The sequence below is a fragment of the Galleria mellonella genome, unplaced genomic scaffold, assembly GCF_026898425.1.
Source record: "Galleria mellonella isolate WM207_F2 unplaced genomic scaffold, CSIRO_AGI_GalMel_v1 utg132, whole genome shotgun sequence".
Taxonomy (NCBI): domain Eukaryota; kingdom Metazoa; phylum Arthropoda; class Insecta; order Lepidoptera; family Pyralidae; genus Galleria; species Galleria mellonella.
Genome location: NW_026441989.1, coordinates 1,816,048 through 1,832,894, shown reverse-complemented (window position 1 = coordinate 1,832,894; position 16,847 = coordinate 1,816,048). Strand labels below are relative to the sequence as shown.

At 28.9% G+C, this 16,847-nt stretch overlaps 1 protein-coding gene across 1 annotated transcript in view; it reads left to right on the top strand.

The window, feature by feature from the left end:
• Window positions 1-16,847, top strand: part of LOC113518348 (neuronal acetylcholine receptor subunit alpha-10-like) — an 85,923-nt gene that overhangs the window by 31,640 nt on the left and 37,436 nt on the right. The gene's annotated exons all lie outside the window — the stretch shown is intronic.

Here is a 16,847-nt window from a genome sequence, read left to right as displayed (position 1 = left end):
TGTCGAAAAATAAATAAAATTCCTATAATCTAACATACTATTGTTACACTTATTACTGTCAATAAATATGAGGTTGGTGCCTTTTGATTCAATAATATTTAAGTGTCCCTTTTGTATATACTTCTAAAATAGGTAATATAATACTTTATTAGTAAGTTATTGAAACAACGAATTACCGCTTTGCGTATCTTACAAAGTATGACGCATTTTTAAGGTTTAGGTTAGGAATCGATCATGTGATCTTCAATCCCGATAACCTATTAGGTACCACTTATATACCTATTCAAAAAGAAACTTAGATTTATATAATGTCACAACCTTTTAATAACGCTACAACGATTGTACTTCTGCGGTAGGTATTGATAAATTAAATTTAATTATTTTGTGGTCTATTAGGTAATAATAAATATTCTAAAATAACCAATATTCGAAATTCTACTACAATCCAAAATAAAGCAATCAGGAAATTTCTCCGAAAACTTTACGTACCTATACCTATTCGATATTCAAATTTTATTTCACTGGCTTCTTGAATTTGTGATTGGTTGAAATAACTCAATTTTTTTTATGCTACGGCAGAGATAAAAGACATAACAAATTATTAATAAACTTATTTTAATTCTATATTTAAGTATACTGATAATAATGTGCTAAATAATAAAAACAGAGTACTTTATCATCATGTTTACTACTACAATTTATCATGAAACCGGTTTTTTTAATGAAACGATTTTTTTTTTAATTTTTATACAAAATCACTATGCGGAATTTTTTATCTCTAGGCATAGCAATTTTAATATGTTATTTTAATATGTACAATAATTTAGTTTTTTGTTTTATACGGCAATATATTCATACAACAACGTCAATGCCTAATGCACTAATTGCACATTCAGAATATATATACTATACTATTCTAATATAAATAAAAAATATTACAAGTAGATATGTGTTATAATTATGTGAGTCTACAGAACGATTTGTAAATGCGTAAAATTTTTTATTGATCTTCATCTCTCCGGAATTAGGTAGTGATTATAGGAACGAATTTGAGGCGCTATTTCTCTAAACTTATTTCTCAACCTTATATTTTATTACTGTTTAATATAAAATTATAAACTATATTTATAATAATTTTGACTTAAATTTATTAGAAACTTAGTTAATATTGGTATATATAATAAAAATTTGGCTGTTATATTAAATTTTAATTTTAAAGATGTTTTAACAATGTCATAAACATTAATACAATACAAATAAACTCACAAAATTAACAGTAATCTTTCAATACACCATGGATGAATATTTTTTTTTAATTTACCATAAATAATTTAAATGTTGCATATTGTAACGCGAGAATATTTAATTTATCTGAGACCATTAAACAAATCTAATAATACTATTCACATTCCTGAGGACTCAGGTGTTATTCCTCTGTACCCTGTAAATTCACGCCATATCCCACCCTTCAAACCGAAACACAGTCATGCAAACACAACTGCTTCACGGTTGAAACACGAATGACAGACAAGCAATCGACTTTTGTACAAAGTCTCCCTCTGGTATTTTTATTTATCTGAGACCATTAAACAAATCTAATAATACTATTCACAAAAAGTGAACAGGAAATTCCAAATGAGACAATAAATTATTTCTTACCGCATCATCAGAATTGATTACTAAATGTACAAAAATAATACAAAACTTGTAAATTTAGAATAAGTATTTAAACAAATATTTTCAAATGTATTTCAATTTCAAAATATACGGCAGGATTTTTACGGTTCCATAGGCAAATATACAATAAAGAATCATAGACTAAACTAATAGTCTTTTATGATTATAGCAAATAACATAAGATTCCCCATCGTATAAGTTTATGTCATTTGCTATTATTGTATGGTCTGACAGTGCGTTATTATAGATCAATACGTGCCACTATATGGCCGTCGCAACTGACGTTTATATAGTGGCACGTAGTACGATATTATGCAAATCTCATCATCAACTTTCTCGTACACGTACTAAGAGATTCTCATAATCATCTCTAAAGATACAAAACCACAATCTATATGCGAAGGATCTAAGTCCAATCTTTATAAAACTTATAGGAAATGTAGGGTACATCCGTATAGTTAGGTATAATTTAAGATTGTATTCCACAAAAAAGACTTTAATGGTATCAAAACCAGTTATTTTGATTTAAAAACTAAATTCTATTATGTCCATGGCACTGCTCATGTCTATAGACGACGGTTACCAATTTCTATCAGGTGGGCCGTCAGCTTGTTTACCATTCTAAGTAGCATAAAAAATAAAAAAAATAAACTGCAATCTGATTTTTATATCGAACCAATGCGAAAGTTTTTTTTTTTTGATGATAAGAAATTACCAAATCAGTTTAAAACTGAAAGAGTTATGTAACTATCTATCTATTATTAACCCAGATGTCCAACTGCTGGATAAAGGCTCCATCTCTTTCAAAACCTCCTATTCCGAGTTGAAGTAACAAATATTAAAATTGCAAACGAATTTGGAACATGCTCCTTTTTTGGAATTTGAAAGTACTAGTAGGTACATATTGCGATTAATTATCCGCTTATGTCACAATTTTATTTTTTTTAAAACATAAAAATACTTAATAAATAATAAATGTGATACATTTCACAAGAACCAACAATATTGGTTTCCAAGGAAAACCGTGAGGAGATAGATCTAACAGGATATTTTGCTAGCAATGTAGTCGTTAGACTTCATTTTTAACAATCCCTTTCCCCCTTCATGTCAATAGTCATGGCAGTCAATCATCATTGTAATGAATATACCGAAATAATTTTTGAAACTACATGATCACGTGTTCGATTTACTATGTATGTAAGGTTCATTGTATTTCATTTCAGTGTACCCATTACGGTTCAATCTGTAGGTATATATTTTTACTACTCCACATTTGTACATCTGTACACATTTTTAACGACGAATTCAAATGGATGTTAATTGATTAGGTCCTCTTTCTACGTGCGCCGTAACTGAAACTTTGCAACGTTTTAATACTGTTTACATCTTGTTACACTAAAATAAATGAGCACTAAAATATTAAACCTTATATGTACAAGGATGGTTTAAATTTTGTAAACTTAATTCTGTTCATGTTAATAGGCAACGGTTACCGCTTTCCATTAGGTGACCGTCAAGTTGTTTGCCATTCTATGTTGCATAAAAAAAACTTTGTATCAGGAAGATTTTTTTTTCTCCTGTGATTATACCTAGTCTACTTACCTACCTACTTGAAACTGGCTATAGTCTTTAATCTAAGTGTTTAAATAAAAAATGAAATATTCTATCAATTAGTTAAGCATATCACTTGAAAATAGCTTTAATATTTTTTGAACAATATTTATGTAAATAGTTACCACATATCATTGTTATACTTATAAAAAAATATTATTTCTGATATTATAATATACAAAACAAAGATATTAAAAGAATGGAAAATATCTTTGCTGTCTATAGAAATTCCAAGAATTATGACAGTAAAATATATGCACAATATATAATGTAGATATTTGTTCATGTCAGTATTGGGACAGACGTATTATTTATTATGCATTTGCCGATGTTACCTATACCTTCACATATAGGTATCTAATTTCTACTCATGTACCATGTTAAATGTTTATCGGTCTCTCAAATAGCGGAGAAATGGATTTCAACAATTAATAATTAAACAGCGCGGTTCGGTAACAGATCAATGAGAAATTAGTAGATACATTTATTACATAATAATTTTAGACGATCCCAATCTAAGTACGAATAAGGGGAGTAATTTCTTGCTATGTAATTATCAAATGTGATCGATTAATTTAAAATTTGGTAGGTGTAATCTAGGAGTGATTTAAAAAAAAAATACTAATAAATATATAATATTTATTAACTTAAAACTTTTGGTTATTTCATTTTTTAATCCTATGTTTGCCATGAGACACTGATATAATATAATCTAAGTCAGACCTTGTGTTTTTAAAGAATTAACACTTGATCTCTAGATTAAGATAGAGCACTAAGGCCGCACTATTAGGAATTTCAGATGGCAATTACTCATTGTCTCTTTTTCTGCGAAATTGCGAATCTGGCCCAAGGCAATCGGTTTTTACCTTTTTCCTATAAATAGTTTCTTGTCACTTGATGTATTGAGTTACTACCTAGAATTCTATATATACGTAATTTTAATATACTCTTTAACACTAAATCTGTATTTACGCTATACTGCCTATTCGTAGTTTTCACAAATAGAAATACTAATGAAATAAACGACTTCTCGATGGTGTATTGATATAAAAGATATCGCCAGGAGTACGATAATGAAAACCTCATTCAATTTGATGCAGTAATTTTTGTGCGATACCAAAACAATCATACAGTCAAAAAGATAGATAGATGAAATTTCCAAAAATTTGTGTTTTGGCTTCTATTGTTCCTATATAAACCTTTCACATATTTTTTTCTTAAATATCTTTCATGCACAGGAATTTCGACTGTACTTTTATTGGGTGCTTAACTTAAATCATAACAATATTAATATATTACTTTAGTGACGTCATAAAAAAAGTAAAAAAGGAAAAAATAAATAATAATAAGCAATATGAAAGAAGTAAAGCTGCTACTGAATTCGAATAAAACTACTAAACGGATGAATTATTACAACACATTACAATACTTATCTAGGTTATTACTTTTATAAATAATATAATAAAACAGAATCTTCACTGACTGTAAATAGACTGAAATTTAAATTGTTACACTTAATTAAATTTCACCTTTATAATAAATAAGCACGTTTATCTTGTTAATGCCGCAAGTTATCATCTACCCAATATTATAAATGTAAAAGTGAGTTTGTTTGTTTGTTACCTTAAAGCAACTTAACTAATCACGAATAACATATACACATACGATATGGGATGGAGAAGAAGATAGGCTTTTTTATCCTGGTCAGTAATATCCCGGTCATGCGGACAAAGCCGCGGGTAAAGCTAGTATTATTTACACATAATATTAGAATATTGGCCGGGCGCATAATATAATAAATGGAAATATTGTTCGTGTTTATAAATAATAACGTAGTAATTACTATGGTGAGAACTATGGCTACTATTTTTTTTATTTATTTATTTCCTTTATTTATAAAAACCAAACACTACTACATAATTATTTTAACTATTACAGTGTTCTGTCACTATCTTTCAAATTAGGATTTTAGCATAAAGGAAAGAGACAAACAGTTCAATAGCTAAAATAGGTTTATGAGACGTTCAACATTTTTATGAAAAAAACAGCATTAATGCATAGTTGCGACATATTTACTATTCTAAGTGATAACTATAATAAATATACCTGTCGCGTTACTTTATGGTTGACGTGTCTTGAACACCCAATAAGTTTTTTTACGCCACGCCGATTGGATTCCTGTCATTCTTGAAAAGATTTCGTTACTTCTCAATCAATGTTTTGATTAGTAAGGTGTACACGTATATAATAATATAATGTATTTAGTAACATTATATAATGTATTTAAATAAATCATTTTAATGATTTTACAGATGGTAACGATTTACGGTTTTTTTTAATGGACGTTAATTTGAACGGTAATCCAGCTTGCGCGCGCTAACGGTATACGCTGGCGGGGCACCACTAAGAGTTAAAAGGTGAAATGAAAAGGCAGGTTAGTTAGCCTATCGTGGTGAAACACACCTGGGATTCAGCACGATGATTTCCAGGGAGACCACGTACAGGTCGACCTGATAGAGTATATTGGTAGCAATGGGACTGGTAGTCCTCGTAACTAAGTTGTATAAAAAAATCTCCCCCCCCCCCCCCTGATAGAGTATATTGATAGCAATGGGACTGGTAGTCTTCATTATTAACAATTAACGATTTACAGTTTATACAATTTCTCATTTTTACGTCTACATAGTTATATTATTATATCAGTCGTTAACTATCCATTGCAGAACATAATCCTTTCCAATAAGGGGGTTTCACCAGTAGTTGCCACACTTGGCAGGAGAGTTGGCAACCACAGCTAGGCTTTGGTGATATTTTTATAGATATGCTGTTACACATCCCTCGACTATTAATTTTCCTTAGTCACCTTTTACTTTTACGGCACCTACGAGAAAGCAATGAACGATTTATTCTATGCCGGGATCACACGGCAGTCTACAGAAAACATGTCATTATGTAAAACATATTTTTTAATAATTTTTGTCAATAAGCTACTTGGTGCATGAATTTAATTTTATATTATTTTAATATTTACTTATTTTTTTTATACCTGCTCAATGACTGAACCTAAAATGTCCCATCTCCTTTATTTAAAAAGTTATTATTTACATACTTTTAACAATACATATATATACTTCATCTTAAATTGTGTGATTACATTTTATTTCTATTTTTTAAAAAAACAACGACAACTAGTCGAGTAGCCAACTGGATTTATGGTTTTCCATCCTGCCTCTTAGACCTAACACTGAGTTAATAGCATCATTTGTCTTCTTCCTCAGCCCATTATCAGCTTATACCTGCTAGAAATAGATAGGTACAACCCTCACCTCTGTCTATCATTGTTAAATTATTGAAATATCTTCGCGTAAATTCTTAATTGTTACGATTTTATTGCGAGTTGCAAAACAAAATATTAAGTTTAAATAACCGCAAAGGTAGGTATGTTTTATCAATACACGGGTTCTGGAAGTATGAGCAATAATTCATGTTTCCAGACAAATAGACAGTCGTCAATCTTTATTATACCAATTGAGTATAATTCATCATTTTATATGAAATGTTCAGTTGTGTTTTTTTTTTTTTCTATAGTACTTTTTTATTTCATTTTTAATCTTTATAGAAAAAAAATATGGTTTCAATATGAAATTATACATAAAATAAATACACATTTTATTAAAATATCAAAACTTTTATGTCATTTAATTGGATAATATTTAAGGATATAAAAGGTATTTTTATTATAGAAACTTATAATAAAATTGTGTTCCATAAATAAAAACCAACTTCAATTGTGGCAAAACCAGTTATTTTACTTTAATAACTAAACCGATTTTGATAAAATTTCTATACGTCCAATCTATAAGCATATCTTTTCTGTTAAAAAAAAAACATATTTTCCAAAACGATTTACAACTGATGGAGTTATTAAGTTACAAATAAAAAAATCTAGAACCGAATTGAACCTACATTACATTATTAAAGTAATATACAACACTACATAGGTATTAGGTACTCTATTTCATGTCTATATAAAATATTAAAAACAGCTTTAAAAATGAGTGGATAAAACGTAATGACTTTCGATAGACGGGAAACTGAAAATTGGCAATCTTCCGGTTTATGAAGCTCGTTTCCTGTGGGCTTATTGTATAAATGCACATTTTCTTAATAAATGTGAATTACCTTCTTAATAAATTTTAAATACAAAAATAATAATAATAATAATGAAACAGCTTTTATTTAATAAAGGAATTTTATCATTTAAACAATCGTCTAAAAATGTAATTGTGAATCTTAATATACTTATCTACAATGTTGGCATTACATTGTCAATATAAACTCCCGTCTAATCTAGTGTAATGAAGGAAAAACGATAGGAGTATTATGTATACTCCTATATTTATATATATATTATAGTGCAATGTCGCTCGGTTTAAAGGGAAGTCACAAATTTCCGCCGCTGACGCCTTATTTAATTCCTCCGTAGCTTGTGATTTACCTAAAAGATTGGATTACATTCCTACGCGTAACGAAATATTAAGCGTATTAATCTTTTTAATGACAACAGTATGTAGTATTAGAGCATAAACTGAGGGTTCAGACCTTATCATTAAAAACATTATGTATATACACCCAGGAATTACAGTAAATACAAGTGCATAATACCATAGTTTTAGTAATAGTACTAAAGTACAGTTTGGGCACTCGCTGTCGCCGTCTCCACCTCATCCCCTTTGAAATACGCATAAAAAAAAATACGCGTAATTAAAACAGTAACTATGTTTTATTGACATGAAAACTACTATATTGAAAACCACTTACACGTTGGTTTTACTGAGAACTAAGGTATTTTAAGCATATGGTAATTTAATCCTTTTTTTAACATATCAATATTCATGCTAGTGAATAGTAAGAGTGATCTATTAAGAGAAAGTAAAATACTACCAGTGTTTTACTTATATATATCACATATTCATCTACTTATTTTACTGTTAAAAAGATAAACAAAAATTTTTACACTTAAATTTGTGTTAATTTATTTTTAGTGTCTACAATTAGGGGTGTATTAACTGAATTACACCTTTGTTAATAGGTTTTGGAAATTCAAACAAAGGTTTGATTTTCCTGCAGTAATATATCTTTATACGCACACATTGTCACATGTACAAATATTGTAATCGTCACAAGACACTCATGGATCATGCCTCCAATTTGCTAGAATTTCGTCTGATGACCACAGAGTATTTATGTTCAGAGATTTAAGCCCTAATATTATTTCTAGTTAAATCTTTTTAATATTATTCCTTTTAATTATGTGTAATATTCCTTTTTATGTATTATTGTACTAATACTTTCCTGGGTGAACTTTACAGTCTCCCATTGGGGAGACTGTAAAGTTCATCCAATTGATGAAATAAATAAATAAATAATGCGGTATTTGTATGAAGTGTTTGAGGTATGATAATATTACAGAATACTATACCAAACTATATTATACCTTCTTTCTAGTCCTGATGAAATGATGCAAAGAAATTAAAAAAATCAAATATAGAACGTGGTGGTAACAAAAAAGATATTAAGTAAAAAAAATACCCACTAATTTATAAAAATCATAAATCATAATTTAATTTTTTGAAATTATAAAAAAAAAAATTTGAAATTTCTACAAGGAACCAGATATAGGTACGATTTGTTTGTGCCGAAATTGCGGAAAACAGCTAGTCTAATATATATGAATCAAGGCAACTTGAAATTTTTAGAGAACTTTTAGGATGGCAGTAACTTTAGTATAAATAAATAGAACAATAAACATACACACAAAACAGAATTCGAACGATGATGTACTGCTGCAAGTGATATTTAGAAAAAATAGCGTATATTTGTGTTCTGAATACTACTTTGAAAACTGTTTTATTTGTTATTTTTATTTTATAATGGTTTGTTCTTTAAATATTTAATTTTGTGTTATAAAAATTGTTTAGTTTATTATTAGTTGTACTGCAAAATACTGAATTAAAATTGCATAATTCTGATTTCATTAACAATGTAAACTTATTTTGATGCACGTCAATCAGTCTCATACGATTTCGGAAATTTTCTGCGCAGCAATTATATGTTATTTATTAATCCTTCCAAAATGTTAGTTAATTGTATTAATACTCTTTATTCAAAGGTTACTACATATTACGGTCAATGTTTACTATCAGTTATTAAATTTATTAGCTTATGAGGGTCACATCAGATATTTACAAACCTTCTACATTTTATTTAGTTGTAGTACTTTACATCTGTAATTTTATGATTGATCTTTTACTAGCAGACTCTTTCTTTTCACAGTTTAATAATATATTTTAAATATTTCAAATATTAAATGACAAAGAAGAATTATTTCATTTGTATCTAACCTATTTTAACCCGGGAAAATCCATCATGAGTACCCTCTCTTCCAAGGGAGACACAAGTATGTAGTTTCAACCAAACTTCTAACGGCTATAAACTCAGGGTATTCCATTGTCTTACATGGAAGAACTTTTTCTAGTTACATCTCATCACCCTTTAAGACGACGTGCTTGAATATACAACGTATTCACATAATATTAAAGAACTTATGTTAATTTTTTACGGAATTTTATCCTGTTATACATATACAGACACAGTCACATATTTTCTGTGGTGAATTGTTTCAGTAGATAATAATAATCTATGGCGGCCATTGTTAAATATTAATCAGGCTCCTCGCCCTCTCCGTAATTGACAATGACGTACAATACAAAATCGTGCCACTACACCGCTGTGTGCCTCAAAGAAGCTAACAAGATCTTCAAAAAGGATTTATTTATTAAATAATAATAATGACTAATTGTCTCGAATGCTCTAGTTCTGACCATTACTAAGTTAATTGTTCTTCGCGAACGTATTCAAAAGGATAAGCGGTCAAACAATAAGCCAATCATACATGGAAATTTCTGTACCATTCACTCTAATTAGTATTTAGATTATTTAGGTAATTTCTCATAGTGTCGTACAATGGTACAACGTTTACCTAATGATTAATTAAACGTATTATACAATACAATACATGCCGTCTTTCCAAACAAGTACAATTAACAACATGTCTTAACACAAATATTAGTTACAGCTCTGTGTTACCAGATATCTGCGCTACAACGTGTCAACACCAAAATCTCTGTAATAATTTGGCTCTGCAACTTATAATAAATTATCTAACTTTACTGACGTCCGTTCGTAAACTGCGTAACACTCATGATGTCCGCAGATGGCAAACAACTAAAAAACGACGGAAGTTCAAAAAAGGGAGAGGGGAATCTTCATTGGAATTATAATATTTATTTTTACAATCTATGACGTTTACTAGTATGTTGGTACCAATTAAAGCTGCCGTTACTCTTTGAGAAACAAAATCCTGTTGATTAATTTTGACATTTATTATTTTAACAATTCTTTTAAACTTAATATATCTTTAAAGTGTTTCAGAGATCGTGGGTGTTTTATTAATTTTAAATTAAGAATAATTAAATTATTAATTAATTAATTTTAAACCTTCATTGACTTTGAGGAGCAAAATATACTTGCAATGTCACATAAGAGAATAATACATGACGTGTTTTAACATAATGCTAATAAAATTATTTTTGTGTTGTGTAAATTCTCAATTTTTATTATTTTGAAGCAATTCATTAGAATAATTAATATTCATAATTAAACTCACTATTCTTATCATTTTATTTTTATTTAAAGTTATGAAACGTATTATAGACACTATATTTTTTCCTTTTAATCACCAGACTAGACCAGAGAGCACCAATCTATATACATACATCAAACATAGACTAATAAAGTTGCCATATTAAAAAATGTGTGGATTGCTTTCTCAACAATTTCGTGAACGACGATATATATATATATATATATATATATATATATATATATATATATATATATATATATATATATATATATATATATATATATATATCTATATATATATATATATATATATATATATATATATATATAAAATTACATATATAAACGAATAAATATATATGAATAACAAATATACTTAACATATATGATATATACTATATTATACACGAATTTGGGAATAATAATAAAGCATTTACTGCCCGGATAAAGATAAAAAGTGAGCGTGAACGCTTTTTTTGAAAGACGGTTTAGATTTATGATGTAATTTAGTATAAAATCCTGTTAATTAAATACCTTCTGTTCAAGGCAGTTCCTGTTAATCTTTATTCATTTTCTTAAATTTGAACTATAAAGATTACGAGTTAAATAAACTCTAAATGGCAGGTAAAACAGCTGAGAATTAACAAAGGCAATGCGAGAATGTAAATATACTAACAGGGAATTACACTCTATTCTAATATGATTATGTAGAATGAAATTTCAATGAACTCTGCCTATATTGTCACGAACAATACCTAAGAAGAAGAAATTAAGGAAAGTTTTCTACTTGTACGCGGTACCTATATACAAAAGGAGGTTCAACTTGTATCGTGTTTCCTTTCACCGGATAAAGCATTATAAGTCTGTTACAATTTGCAAAGTGATTATTTTGTTAATCTTTCCCCCGTGGCCGTGGATTATTATTATCGCGACAATTTTGCGTTGGCCTTAAAATCATTACCGGGCGTATGAACATTTTAATTTTCTTTCCTCACTTTCGGCGCAATGAATACCTGCTCTAAACCGTTTCCTTGTAATGTGTCTTGAAGAATTCCCTTGGAAGCAACTTAAGTGATAATAAATGTTTAATTACATTATCATGCATGTACGAAAGAGTTAATGAAGGTGAAAAGGTAACGAGAATAAAAATATAAACGTACGTCATAGAAAAAGTATTTTCAAAATGTATATTTTAAATTTATCATTATAGATACGCAGGGCTGTTTAACATTATAACTCTATAGATAAATATGGGAGCATTCGAAATTGCCGGTAATGGCCTTCATTATGAATCAAGCCAAATGCCTATTCATAAATCCATTGGAAAACAATGGACGTGTGAATATGCAACAATGCATGCATTCACGCTACCACCGATTAAACTGACTCCATTCAATTCTTTTTCATTTATTAAGCTCCAGTTTCAATTGAATTTTTGTCCCTTACAACTTTTAGTGGTACATAGAATTATGTTTAGCGTGATGTTAAAATTTTACTGTAGGGATGAAAAGTTTGTCTATTTAGATAACCATAATTGGCACTAATACGCATGGGTACAGTGCCTATATAGATTGTTTTAAACTTTTTCAATGTTATCTAATAAAGCAATAATACTCTATTGTTGTTTTGTAACTGAAACTCTCTATATTGTTTAAATAATTCAAGAGCATACACACACACACGTGTTTTCATTGTATTTTTATGAAATAAAAAGCGCTTACTTAAAGTACTACATGACATATTCTGTTCCTATTTCTTCGAAAGCAAGTATTTTTTACTCTCCGTGTGTTTCGGTGATGTATAATATAAAGTTACTTATATTGTTCGAGTAAATATATTTTCTCTCTAATTACACTGGGTTGGCTGGAAGAGATCTCTTTGAGATGAGTCCTCCCTTGGTAACAAGTTGTTAAACTAATCGTCGCATATATTGTTTAAGTGCAATAAAAAATATATTATATTACCCATATAAATATGACGCAAATTCTAATCTTTTAAGACTAGGATTTTGCTGCTTAATATCTATTTTACAGGCATGTATTTTTTTGATGACGGACGGACATATTTTAATCCCACAAAAATAAGGTGTGCTCGATCTTCTGTGATTTATCGGCAACGATTACTTACAGTGAAATTCTTTTATAAAATCGATGGGGTTTACTGTCGTGTTGGTGTCAGAATAATTACATTTTATTTAATGGTATTATTAATTCTGCCTTATTTACCAAGGAATGCCTTAGTAAAGAGAACAAAAAGCAAACAAATTATATGTTTGTAATTTTTTATAATTATATACACATAATAGATTTAACAACATTTCCACTTTTACTGTGCATTAAAGAAACTGTGTCCGTGTGGTTCCGGCATGAAATAAGCCAACCTTTCTTTTTCCGTGGCTCGTAAGAAGTGACTTAGAGAACTTAATGGTAGAGCGGTGGGCAGCAGCGTCCCTGTTAAAACATCTTTAAAAGCCTAACTACGGTTGTCAATTCGCCTGCCAAATATGACAACTACTGGCAATTCTCCCCTTATGAGGACAGCTTAGATATATTTAGCAGTCGACAGTTAACGACTTAAATGAATGAAAAAAGAATATTTTTTTCATTGTTTCATGCACAAAATAAATTTAACAAAATTTCCAAATTACAAATTCTCCCAATTTTAAACCTGAATTAATAAATCGATTTCAAGTTCAAGAGCAATTTTAAGTAAGCATTTAAGAAGCTACGTTGATTAATAATGAACCTTAGTTGAACTCAAAGGTTCACGTATCACTTGAGATCTGAATACATACTCGCTTTTTAATTAGTGAAACATAATTATATTTGACTCACTGATTGTATTGGATTGGAGTGTGAACAATTAGACATAAATAAATCAATTTCAATTCAGTGAAATAGATTATATATAGCTTTGTCTAAATGTAATGAAATGCTTGAAACGTGTCACTTGTATCGGGTTTAATCTACATTGTAATAATGGTTGATGTTAGTATGATTCGAATACAAAATTTAAAGCTATTAGTAGATAGAAACCTAGTACCTACAATGAAATATACATTAGTACATATTATATTAGTGTATTGAAAAATTTGTATTTGTAAGCAGGAAATATCAATTAAAATATTAAATTACCCCTTTTCCTTAAAATGGAATCATGCAAAATTTATATCCAAGTGACAACTTTTCTTAAAATGAGCTATTTCCGAAATGTCGTACCGGCTTCTTCATATATATCACGTCACGTTAGGGCCAGATTTGTAATGTGAATAATAAATCCAACGGTAATGGCCCGTCATTGCTGTCATACTTGTTTTTAATAAAAAAATATATTGTATCGGATGAGAGGAATGAATTTATTACATTATATTGTCATCAGTAAAATAAAAGAATCATTATGACAGGTAAAGGTCCGGATGGAAGGACTGATCTACAATGTATGTTCCGTATTTGCATTTTATTATTATTTTTTTGGATAGGTAAATACTACATGTACATTAAAAAAATATGTTCGTTTTTAGAGGTCGGGTAAATGTTTCTTTATTGTCTCGTTTCCGAGATATCCCTTTTTTATGGTCTTTTATCAAAGACTTTAAACAGTGATCATAAACAGATTTTTATGCAATATAGAATGGCAAATAAACCAACCATACTCGCACATTGATGGAAAACTGTAATCGTCTTCTATAGGCATTATCAGCATTAAGAACGACATTGTAATCCCCAGGATACCTATCATGCGTTACTATTTCTTATTTAAGTATTTTATGTCCAAACGTGCCCTGTTAGCTTTTTCTTCAAATAAGGTATCTATTTTACAATCTAAATAAATAAGATGTCATTCTTAACAGAAATAGTATAGTAACAATAATTCTAAACAAAGTAGTTTAATAGGTAAATAGATGTATGATTACATAGCAATATTACTCATTGAAATCTTTAAGAAGAAGATCATTAATGCTTAATTTTAATATAAGATTGAATGTTATTGAATTCATGATAATAACTGCAAACTAAATTGCTCCTTCCTCACGACGGTAATATTGAGAAGGATCTACAAATTGGTCCATTTATATGAAAATATTGAAATCCAATTTCATTTGATGGTCTCTTCTATCAAATAATAATCACACTTCCTTCAGCTTTTTTATCATTATGATAGCTCAAGTGTGGCATTCATTATTTAATAATTAATATTAATAAATGCGATCTATTTCAGTATATTGAGTTTCCTATCATGAATGAATATTATAATCTTAATACGAGCACAAATTGTCTATTTTTTAAAGTATATTATTTAAAAACTGGAAGTACAACTAAAATTATTATTATAAAGAAGATGTAAACAACTTCGAACATAGATTTCCTTAAACTTAGAAAACTTTTAACTATCTACTTCTCTATAGAGAAAATTAAGTATATAGCAACATTTTTAGTACAGACCAATATTCAACTAGTAGTTATTGTTAGTAAAAAATTTTAAAATTGAAATTTAAATTTAGTTTCTATTTAGTAAGTATGATCTGTACACAGGCACCTACAAAAGATTTTTCCAATATCAAATTCTGCAAGGGAGAGGCTTTGAAATCCGTTATGTTTATAGGTAGGTACATACCTTTATATTACTTTTCCAATATTTCTACTTTGGTTTTAGGTGATGAGAGATTGTATAATGTAAACAATAACAAACACGAAAGCTTAATAAAGCGGGTATTGAAGAGCTTTACTCGAAGCCACATAAAATTGCGGCCACTCAACAATATAAACAACATTTTGTTTGCTAGCTATGAATATTCCGTAATTCTTGTAGTGGCAATCTCATTAACGCTAATAAAGAGTCCGCCTGAAACTCTTCAGGTCTGAGCTCTCCATTAGTCGTGTCTTTTCTATCAGCTTATTTCGTTAGTGTCTCTATAAAAAAGGAGAAAGGGTTCATGAATACTTGAATTAATTGGCGTCATAGTATATATATATATAATAAAATTGTAGTTAGATAATTTCTGTACATTAAAGATAAAAAAATCGATACGAGAGGTCTTATTAAGAACAATTAATAATAAAATAATTTTTTTCTTTTATTTTGTCTTTCTTTTTTATCTGTATACTAAATTCGGCATCACGGAGTAATTACTATACCAAATTGGATGCTGTTTTCATAGTTGTATTTCTGAAGATCTAATTTCAAATCTGGTATGTTTTTTTATATCTTAACATGTCATCTAGAAATAAACTATTTCATTGGTTTTCCTTCCTCTGAAATCCACGCGTACAAAGTGTTGGGTAAAAGCTAGTAATACATATATTTATATACCTACATATCTTTCTCTGTTCAATGTATTGGGTATCTATTCTCAAATACTTTTAGGCAATCTTTGATGTTCTGTTATCGTTGATATATCGAACATCTATATGTTCAATATATACTGTAATATACAAGAGAATTTCTACGTAAAAACTATTTTTCATTTATATCTTTGTGTATCCTTGTGTTTAATTTTATTCATATCTATATTGATTTTTTCACCATATGGTCCCGGCATAGAATAAGCCATCCCTTCCTTTCCCGTGGGTATTGTAAGAGGCGACTAAGAGGGCGAGAGATGGGCAGCAGCGTTCCTTTTTAAACATCTCCAACGCCTAAGTGCAGTTGCCAATCCGCCTGCTAAACATAGCATCTACTAGCAACCAACGGTTATTTATTTTTATTTATAATTATTATATTATGAACTTATTTACTTCCATAATCTATAATATATACGAGTATATAAAACTAATATACTTCTTTATACTAACTACTTATTATATTGTATATCTATATTTATGTGTAGAACACTACTATACCGTTGATGAGTC